This window comes from Cervus elaphus, chromosome 17 (assembly GCF_910594005.1).
Source record: "Cervus elaphus chromosome 17, mCerEla1.1, whole genome shotgun sequence".
NCBI classification, from domain to species: Eukaryota; Metazoa; Chordata; class Mammalia; order Artiodactyla; family Cervidae; genus Cervus; species Cervus elaphus.
Window position 1 is genome coordinate 36,734,890 of NC_057831.1, and position 10,955 is coordinate 36,745,844.

The 10,955-nt window shown below is 36.5% G+C and overlaps 1 protein-coding gene across 3 annotated transcripts in view; it reads right to left on the reverse strand.

The window, feature by feature from the left end:
- The window catches only part of HERC3 (HECT and RLD domain containing E3 ubiquitin protein ligase 3), a 132,863-nt gene that overhangs the window by 10,234 nt on the left and 111,674 nt on the right, over window positions 1-10,955 (reverse strand). The gene's annotated exons all lie outside the window — the stretch shown is intronic.

Here is a 10,955-nt window from a genome sequence, read left to right on the forward strand (position 1 = left end):
ACCCCAAATTAGGTTTACATATGTATAGAACTTATACTTTTAAGTACTTAACTAGGAACTAAGGAAATCCTCTCTGAAATGGCCAAGGTGCAGCTCTTTTTGACATTCCAAAACCGGTTTCTGCATAAGCAGTTAGAGAAAGCCACCTTGATGAAACATCTTTTCAAAATTCTAAGGGCACAAACTCCTTCTAGGAGGAATCTGCATTTTTCTCCTTGCATCTTTGAGATATACAGGTTCTACCAGAATGCTCAAGAATTCTTCCCTTACTCTTATTTAAACCATCTCTAATTCCTGGGACTGAGGCGGGGAAATAGGCCTTTAAAATCCAAGCAAGGGACTTCCCTGGTGGTCCACTGTAAGACTCTGAACTATGAATGCAGGGGGCCTGGGTTTGATCCCCGGTTAGGGAACTAGATCCCACATGCCACAACTAAGAGTTCCTGTGCCACAAGTAAAGATTCCACATGCCAAAGTGAAGATTGAAGACCCTGTGTGCTGCAGCTTAGAATCAGCACAGACAAATAAATAAATATTCAACCCAAGCAACTTAAACTTATTCCAACTGTTATTTATAAACTAGTGAGTTTAATATTGTAATACTTGATTCATGACTAAGTTTTAAAATGAAGCTATGAGATCTCTGATTATATCTATCTATATGTCTGTGTGTACATTATAGATAAATGTCTCTACTTCTGAATGGTATTGCCAAAATTAATTTGTAAAAGAGCTCTCTACTTAGTTGACTTAAAGGAAATTAAGCATCTACATAAAGTCTCAAAAATATAGGAGAAATTAATCCAAATGAATTTCAGGTCACATGATCTGGTAAATATTTAGTTTTAAGTTAATATTCAGTACTAAACTTAGTTTAAGTTTGCTAGTTTAATTAATACAGACTCTTTAAAGTCATCAACATTAAGAGTAATACTTGTACCGAGGTTTACTAAAAGTCATCTAAGATCTCATTTCCATTATAAAATTTGTCAGCAAGAAAAATAACCTGGTATATTATGGAATTTTTATAAGTAAGTTAACTGTAAATGAGATGACAGTTTTTAGGTCACTTTAGGAATAATTATACTTTATGGTCTGTTGTTAGTTGTTAAGTCATGTCTGACTCTTTGCAATCCCATGGGGTGTAGCCTGCCAGGCTCCTCTGTCCACGGGATTTTCAAGGCAAGAATACTACAGTGAGATGCCCTTTCCTTCTCCAGGGGATCTTCCCAACCCAGGGATTAAACCCACATCTCCTGCATTGGCAGGTGGATTCTTTACTACTGAGCCACCAGAGAACCCTTGTTTTTTATGGTATGTTTACTGAAAAAGAGTTTCTCCAAATATTTGGTTACTTGAAACTTTAGAGTTTTGCTAAATTATGTTAAATGATGAAAGTTCATTGAATATCTAATTCATTCCAAAATAAAATCAGATACTGAAACATTAATTACTGAACATAGATTTCCTTGTACAGAGAAAATAAAGATATTCAGGACTATTAATAAATATGCTTGGTGCCACATGGAGACATTTTCTATAAGAAAGCACTTTTTTTTTTAAAAGAAATTACAAACAGTATTCATAAGTTTGTCAGTCTACAGAATGCTAAAAGTCTAAAACTGCTTATTTCTTAGTTTTCACTAGAAATTAAGAGTTGAGAATTCTAGTTAATATATGTAATTAAAACTAATAAAATTAATAAGAGAAACATCTTTGTATGCAAGGAAAAAAAACAAGCTACAAGGAACAGAAATGCATTCTGTTAAGGGAAAAGAGAGTAATTTGTCCTAAAGAGAGGTTAAAAAGAAAGAGAAAAAGGAGTACAGAGGTTCTTTAAAAAAACAAAAATAGAGCTATCATATGATCCAGCAACCCCACTCCTGGGTATATATCAGAGAAAACCATAATTCACAAAGATACGTGCACCCCAATGTTCAGTGCAGCACTATTTACAACAGTCAGGACATGGAAGCAAAATAAATGTCCATTGACAGAGAATAGATAAAAGATGTGAGATATACACACACACACATACATATATACGTGTGCACATATACACACACATACATACATACACATACACACACACACACGAATATTACTTAGTCATCAAAAAGAATGAACTTATGCCGTTTGCAGCAACATGGATGGACCCAGAGATTGTCATACTGAGTGAAGCAGTCAGACAAAGAAAATATCATATGATATTGCTTATATGTGGAATCTAGAAACATGGCACAAATTAACTTATTTACAAAACATATTGAATCAGAGATACAGAAAACAAACCTATGGTTACCAGTGGGGAAGATAAATCGGGAGATTGGGATCGACATATAAATACTACTATATTTAAAATAGGTAACTATTAATAATAAGGACCTAGTGCACAGCACGGGAAACTCTACTCAATACTCTGCAATGACCTACATGACAACAGAATCTAAAAAAGATTGCATATATGTATAACTGACTCACTTTGCTTACAGCAGAAACTAATACCATCTTGTAAATCAACTACGCTCCAATACCATTTCTCAAAGAAAAAGAGAGGGAGAAAGTATAGGAAGAAATCTAAAGGTTAAAAAAGGAAGTCATAGAATGATGTAAAAAGAAACAGAGAAAAGAGTTTTGTGCATGGTCTGGACTGGCTAAGATAAGAATAAACTTAGTTGAGTTAATGAATTACAATGTTAAAGGTAAGATGATGCAAAACTAGAATTTGGCTCCCTGTTAAGAGGACAAAGTTTTCTTGGAGTTTTGGTATAATTTTGATAACAGATTTTGAAGTTTTTTTTACTTCTTAAGTAATCTGTTGTAACTTTCTATATTTGCCTTTGAATCTTTGTCACTTTGGTTAAGTGGCAAGTATTATTTCACAGTGACCTATAATTCTATTTGACCAAGAGTTTTAAAAACTCTTGATATCTTTGACAAAATTCCTCATGTTGATTTCTAAATGAAGTTCTTTTGACCTGTAGATAACTTTGGGATGCTCCAGAGGGCCCCTGAAACATTTTTGAGAGAAATATTAAACTAATTGGGCTTATTTGATATGTTAAATTACATGGCTAGTATAATCAAATGAAAATAAATAAAATTTAATATTCCAATAGTGTGTAAAAATGACCAAATTTCCTTGACAAATGCTTTGTAATCAAGTCTTTAACTGCTTTTTGAAAGTCTTTTGTCATCAATATACAATTACTCTTTTACTCTGATGGTTTACAAAAATGCTTTATCTCCAAGTAGACTTATAGAAAGGATTTTTTGACAATCAGAGGTTTCTGGTAACTTTCAAATCATACTGCCTAACTGGGTAAGAAATTAAAGAACACGAATGCAAAACCTGATGGCTTCATAAAACTGTAAACAGAGAATCAAGAATTAGTAACATGGGACTAAATGAACTGATGAGGATGGCTATAACTTTTAAGTCTCTGAAAAATTATTGCTGATTCTTTTTAATGTTTTGTTTTCCCAGATTTGAGAAAACTTTTTCTCTTTCCTCTTACGCTAATTATGATTTATAGCAGTTTGGTAAATTATACCTTTGTAAGCAGAACTGAAATATTTATCACTTCTCTGATTTCTCCAGAATTTGGAAACTCTTGCTGAGTATTCTTATTTTCATGGCAATATAATTATTTGCACAATTTCAATAAGAATCTGTTCTCTTTATAACAGAAGATAATTGGAAACACTAGCTATATTACCATAAATTTTGATGGGATGTCATATTTGAGACTACACAAAAATCAGACATGGCCAGACAACTCCAAAGATCTGAGGTGGACTTAATGGAACCATAAAGTTCCTTTGAAAAACAACCTAGTATTTTGCGTATAGGATTCCTAGAAGCCTTATCAGGTGAATAAGGGCGGCTACTTCCTGGCAGGTGCATGGATCTCAAGATTTTTTGTGGACCTGAAGAGGAGAGGAACCTGCCCAAATCTGTAGATTTTGCAGGCAGAATCTGATGCCTAGTCCTTGACATAGCTTTTCTGGCCTCAGGGACCTTTTAAATGTTCAATCTGAGATTCCTTATGAAGAGATTCAGCAAAAGCAATTTCAAAGAGCCTATATGATCTTAATTTGGCCATAATTGGGAGAAATGAGGGTAATTTTAGACAGAAAAAATTTATTTCAGTGAATATTAATTTCTAGTGTTCTTAACTGTTTTTGTGGTTTATATTTACTGCCTAAGACTCAACCTCCTATATGGCTCCTTGTTAATATGTTGTATTATTATAAGATTTAACAGAATTATTAAAAGGACATTCTAAATTTATTTCTGAAGCTTACCACAGTAATCTATGTTTGCATGAAGATAGATGCCCCATGACCTGCAACAAGGAGATTATATACTAGAAACACATCATTCAAAGGACTCTCTCCAACCTAGATAAAAGGACCCCATCAGGTATTCATGACTAGCTTATACACAGTGAAACTAAAGGGAAATTATCCTTGGGTTTACATTTCCCACTGAAAAGGAGCCCTGCACCAGACTGGTCTATAGAGAGGGCTCCTGATCTCAAAATCCCCTTGAAACAACACTCAGAGGAGAAACTACATCCTCACCAGGCCGAGAAGACAACATCAGGAGTACACAGCTATATTAAAATGCCAGACCAGACCCATATGATCATTTATAGTGTTTTGTTGATTTCTTGGACCTTTTGCATACAAATCAATTTTTTTTAATCATGAACAATAATCCTATACAATTTAAAAAATCAATCCAATTTTCAGACTTGTGGTCACTTACCTATGTCCAGTACTTCTGGTTTACTTTGGTGGATTTCTTATCTCCAAGGCTCTAACTAGATGGCCCTTGGAAAAATTTATTTTAGAAGAAAGAAGTTATAGGGCCACTAATGATATTACTAGATGGGAATCCCTCACTTGGCTAATCAATCATACTTTTTCTGACCCTGGCCATAACATGAATTCTCTTTTAAAGTTATTCAAGCTCAATCAGGACAATGAGCTAAATTTCAAAGAATGTAACTTCCCACTTATTAGAAAAGACCCTCCCTCAATTATGGGATGGATTTATACAGCTAACACTGGGCTACAGTCATTTGAGTTTAAAGGCCTGCCTATGTCGAGAACAATTAAATCGTATTAAAGATAACCAGTCAAATAACAATAGAAAATTAAGCTGAGTGCCTTATGAACAATGCCAACATATTATTTCCCTTAAATACAGCAATTAGTATGAAACAGACTGGGTCAGGTGACCAGAAATACTGACTCCAACAAATTTACCACGTATACAAGCCTGATGGATCAAGAGATCTGTATTTCACTGGTCTGACCATTTAGCAGCTATTTCTGTGCCTTCAGTAGGATTGGAAGATGTAACCACCCAGATCAAAGCCTTCACAAAATTCACCCAACAGGCCTTAAATGATAGTAATCAGGCTATTAGCTTACTCAATTTTGAGATCTCTATGATGAAAAAAAAGCAGTATTATAAAACACATGGCCCTCAATATCTTTATAGCATCTCACAGAGGCAGGCACCTACAGGTCGTAATTCAAACCAAATGCTGCATCCTTATGCCAGATGAATCCTCCAATATTACCCATTTAATGACTCACATGAATCTGATTTCTGCCTTAAGTGATCTACTTCCTAGTCTTGGTGGTCTACTAAGGAGCTAGTTTCGTTCTGGGAGCTCATGCACAAATCACTACTGTGGTCTTATTAATGTTATTAGCTGTATTACTTACATCCTGCATAAGGTGGCTGTTTCTTGCATTACCCAACATGTCACAAGATCTTCGAGAAAACTAATGATGGCTCAACATCTTGAGGCAACTGATCATGTATATATTCCTATACAAGGGCTTCCCAGGTGGCTCAGTGGTAAAGAATCTACCTGCAATGCAGGAGATGTGGGTTTGATCCTTGAGTTAAGAAGATCCCTTGGAGAAGGAAATGGCAACCCACTCTAGCATTCTTGCTTGGGAAATTCCATGGACAAAAAAGCCTGGTGGGCTACAGTCCTTGGGGTTGCAAAAATTGGCCACAACTCAGTGACTAACAACAATAGTCCTATACAAATTTAACTGTAACGGCGCAACTCTAGATACAGGGAAAGGAACATCCTCGCCTGACCCAGGAATGAACTTCCTTAGCACTGTGGGACAAACTGGTCATGAAATGTCTCCTAAACCTTGGTTCAACTTATGATCTAAAGGGAGGTAGTGGTAAAACAAAGAATATTGCCTGCCATCCAGTTCTACAAGGATCAAGGCATTTGCTATTGCAGTCACTGACCTACAGTATATACTGAAAGGAATTCAGGATGAAAAACAGAATGGAGAGTTTTGGGTTTTGAATATATGGACCCCTCGATAGTTTCGATACATACTTGAGGAAGAATTTCAATGGCCCCAGATTCTTTCATCTTCCCATATAAACACTTCTTTATGATTAGCAGTAATCTTTGACTATGATGTATACCTGACTCCATGTATTTCCCAGCCAAAAAATTCATAGATACTGGCTTCTCCCCTGCCCCTTTAGAACAACTGCTCAGAGGTAGCTGACAAACTGTCTCCAGGGCTATAGTCCTCTGTAAGGTCCCTGAATAAAACCAGAACTCACAGCTCTCATGTACTGCATTTTTTAATTCTGTCAACAGTTGGTAACATTTTTCTGGTACAACTACATAAGAAAAGCACCATCGGCATGATTTTGTATTATAGCCTGAAATGGTTAATTTTATGTGTCAGTTTGGGTTAGCTATGATGCCCAGCTGTTGATCAAACATCACTCAAGATGTTGCTGGGAAAGAATTTTTTGGATGTAATTCGCTTTTAGACTTTGAGTAAAGCAGATTAGTCTTCATAATGTGGATGGCCTCATCCTGTCAGTTGAAGGCTCTAAAAGACTAAAGTTCTCCAAAGAAGGAATCTGGCCTCCAGACTGCCTTCTGACTCAAGACTGTCACATCAACTCCAGCCAGAATTTTCAGCCTGCCCTCCTGCTCTGAAAGTTTCTGATTTGCCAGCCCCATAATTGCACAGATTCCTTAAAATCAATTTTTATCTTTATGTGTATGTATGTATGTGTGTGTGTGTGTGTGTGTGTGTTATTAGTTCTCTTTGTCTGGAGAACCGCAAGACAGATTTAGGTACCAGGAAGTGGGGTACTACAATAGCACATACCTAAAAATGTAAAAGTGACTTTGGACTTGGGTGATCAGTAAAGACTGGGAGGGTTTTGAGGGCATGATAGAAAAAGCCTAGCCTGCCTTGAAGAAACTACTGATAGAAATAAGGACATTAAAGGAGATTCCAGTGAAGGCTCAGAAAGAAGAGGAGAGCTACAGTGAAAGCTCCTAGTGTCTTAGAAAATACATATAAATCATAAACAGAACACTGATAGAAATATGGATGTTAAAGCACTCTGGTAAAGTCCCAGATGGAGATGAAGAACACATTATTTTTTTTTAAATTGGAAAAAGGCAATCTTGTTATAAAGCAGCAGAGAACTTGGCCAAATCATGTTCTAATGTTTTATAGAAAGTAGGACTTATAAGTGATAAACTTGGTTACTTAGTGCAGGACATTTCTGAGCAAAATATTAAAGGTGTGACCTGGTTTCTTCTTGCTGCTTATAGTAAAATCCAAGAGGAAAGAGATAAAGAGGGAATTGTTAAAAGAAAAAGAAATAGAACTGGAAAGTTTGGAAATCCTCAGCCTATCCAGATAGCATGCTCTGAAAACAAGGCCAAGGATGTGACTGAACAACGGTGTGCTAAAGAGATCAGGCATGTGACTCATGGACCCAGTCAACCATCTCCGTAGAAGCCAGGGGTAAAGATGTGGCTATCCAGGAAAGAGCTGTGGAGGACCCTCTTGTCTGATGGCATGGACCCCCATGAATTGCCTGGGAGGCCAATAAGTCATGTCTGACTCTTTGTAACCCATGGACTGTAGCCTGCCAGGCTCCTCTGTCCATGGGCATTCTCCAGGCAAGAATACTAGAGTAGGTTGCCATGCCCTTCTCCAGGGGACCTTCCCAACCCAGGAATCAAACTGGGGTCTCCTGCACTGCAGGCGGATTCTTTATCAGCTGAACTACAGGGCGGCCCTCACATGGACAATTACTTTTTGCCAATTTGAATGAGCAATTCCGTGAATAAAGGATAGTATTTTCAAGAAATGGTACCATATCAACAGAAGCTCAATATGCAAAAGGTATATATCCCTATAGTAGTAGTAATGTTAGTCACTCAGCTGTGTCCTACTCTTTACCATCCCATAGACTGTAGCCCACCAGGCTCCTCTGTCCATGGAATTCTCCAGGCAAGAATACTAGAGTGGGTAGCCACGCCCTTCTCCACGTGATCTTCCTAACCCAGGGATTGGACCCAACTCTCTCAAACTGCAGGCAGAGTCTTTACTGTCTGAGTCACCAGGGAAGCCCATATACCTCACACTTATTTGAAAATTAATTCAATATGGATCAGAGTCTAAGAGTAAAAACTTAAGTTGTAAAACTTATGGAAGAACAAAAAAAAAAACTTCTGGAAGAAAACATAAGACGAAATCTTTATGGCCTTGGATTTGGCAAAGATTTCTTAAATATGACACCAAAAACATAATCTATTAAGAAAAGATTAATAAAATGGATTGATCAAAATTTTAAATATCTGCTTTTGGAAGACACTATTACAAAAATGAAAGAAAGTCACAGACCAAAGAGCGCATTTAAAAAACACATATCTCACATAAGACTTGTACCCAGAATATATAAAAAACATTAGAAAATTAGTAAGAGAACAAAAAATTCAATTTAGAAAATGAGCAAAAGATCTAAACAGACATTTTATCAAAGAAGATATATGACTGACACGTAAGCACACTAGAAGATGCTATCATTAATCATTGTGGACTCACATACAGCTCTTAGATTAGGGGACAAAATGAATTTCAACAATATTTCAAACAAAATTTCAACAATATGAAATGTTGGTGAGGATGTGGAGCAACTGCAACTCTCACATATTGCCAGTGTAAAAGCAAAATAGTATAGCCACTGTGGGAAACATTGTGGAAGCTTCCTATAAAATTAAACCTACATTTACCATATGACCCAGCAATTCCACTTCTAGGTATTTACCCAAGAGAAATAAAAACCTTTGTTCACACAGAAATCTGTTGATGAATGTCAGCAGCATTATTCATAATCACAAAGAACTGGAAATAACTCAAATGGGATACTAGTCAGTAAATAAAAAGGAACAGACTACTAATATACGTTGCCACCGATGAATCTCCAATTCATTATGCTGAGAGAAAAAGGCCAGATTCAAAAGGCTACAAACATATTCCATTTATATGACATTCTGAGGACTACTGAGACAGATCACAGACCAGTGGTTGCCAGGGTTGACAATAAGGGAAAGAACGTGAGGGTATTTGAAGAAGATGAGGTCACTGTTCTACAATTCCATTAATGTAGTGTTTACATGACTCTATGTGTTTGTCAAAGTACCCTAAAAAGGGCAAAATTTGTTGTACATGAACTATATCTCAATACAGGCTTTAAAAAAAAAAAAAAAAAAAGAGTAGCCTTGAGACAGGTGGGACCTGGGACCCTTTGCTGCAGTGCTTGTATCTGGACAAACCTCTCCTCCAACAACAAAATAGGAATTAACATGAGACTAAAATTAACTGCATGCACAGCCTCTCTGGGCAATTTATGAACAAGATACAAAAAGACCAAAAACCCAACTTCCAGGATGCAACTTGAGGAGCCGGGAGCAAAAGCAGGGTATTGCACATGCCTCCTGCACACAGTACCACCAAGCGGGTGGGCAGACCACCTGAGCCACCCCTCTGGCCTGAACCCATCCCTACCCCTACCCTTACCCCATGTAAGAAACCTGCTTCCCAGTGCCAGCCCCTCTGGCACTGTAACAAGGAGGTTACTTGTTTTAGCTCCCTTCTGCTGGCAGCGAGTCCCAAAAAAGACTTGCTTGAATTTATCATCTAGTCTCATCAATTTCCATTTATTGAGTCCAAGAACCCTGGTCGGTAAAGCCTAGCTTAACACTAAGTTTAAAGATTTTTTAAGATGGGAACATAAAAATCCTAAAAGATGGGTACATCCTGGTTGTTTTAAGTAATTCAAGTTAGTGAGATTGAGTGAAGCCTGGGTTTAGTTTTGTCTTCTTAAAGCGTGTCACAGCTTCTATATTACAGGAGTTTGAAGGCCTCGCTTCTGCCCCTGATTCTGCCAATCAGGTGATACATATTGTAAAAGAGCACTGCACTTCCTTTTTCTTCACCTAAGTTTCTTATTTCTTAAAATGAGAAAACACATTCTTAACCTCACTGTTCCTGTACCTATCAAAAGATGGTATACGGAACATGCCAGTGATGTATTAAATATGTATAGCATCAGCCAACTAAATATAGATACATTATTACACCAAATTGAGAGTTAGGATTGAAATTTCAACCTTAACCAAAAAATCTCATCATTACAAATGGTAACAGGGAAGCAGAAAGTAAATTATCTGAAACATAATTAAGAAAGTAAAATAAATAATAGAAATTACAAGTACAAAAAAAAACTAAGGTATTTTCCACTGGGGATATATTGAACCTTTTGTAAAGTTTCTTTGGGGAAGGGCACAAAGATGTCCTTTTCTAAGAGTATATTATTGCAAGTTATCTTTGAGAAATAAATGCAATTTAACTATTTTGTAAACAAAATACCAATTTCTTGCCAAGTGTCAGCACTAAATGCTTTGCATATTATTAACTAATATTTACAAGACCCCAAAAGACACACCAAATGTACTTGGGCAGTTAATTTCCTTACATTCATGTGTTTCATGTAAATACTTCGGCAAGACCTAATATAATGGGGAAAAAAGCATTTGTATAAGTAATGCTTAATTTGAAAACATTCCTGAATA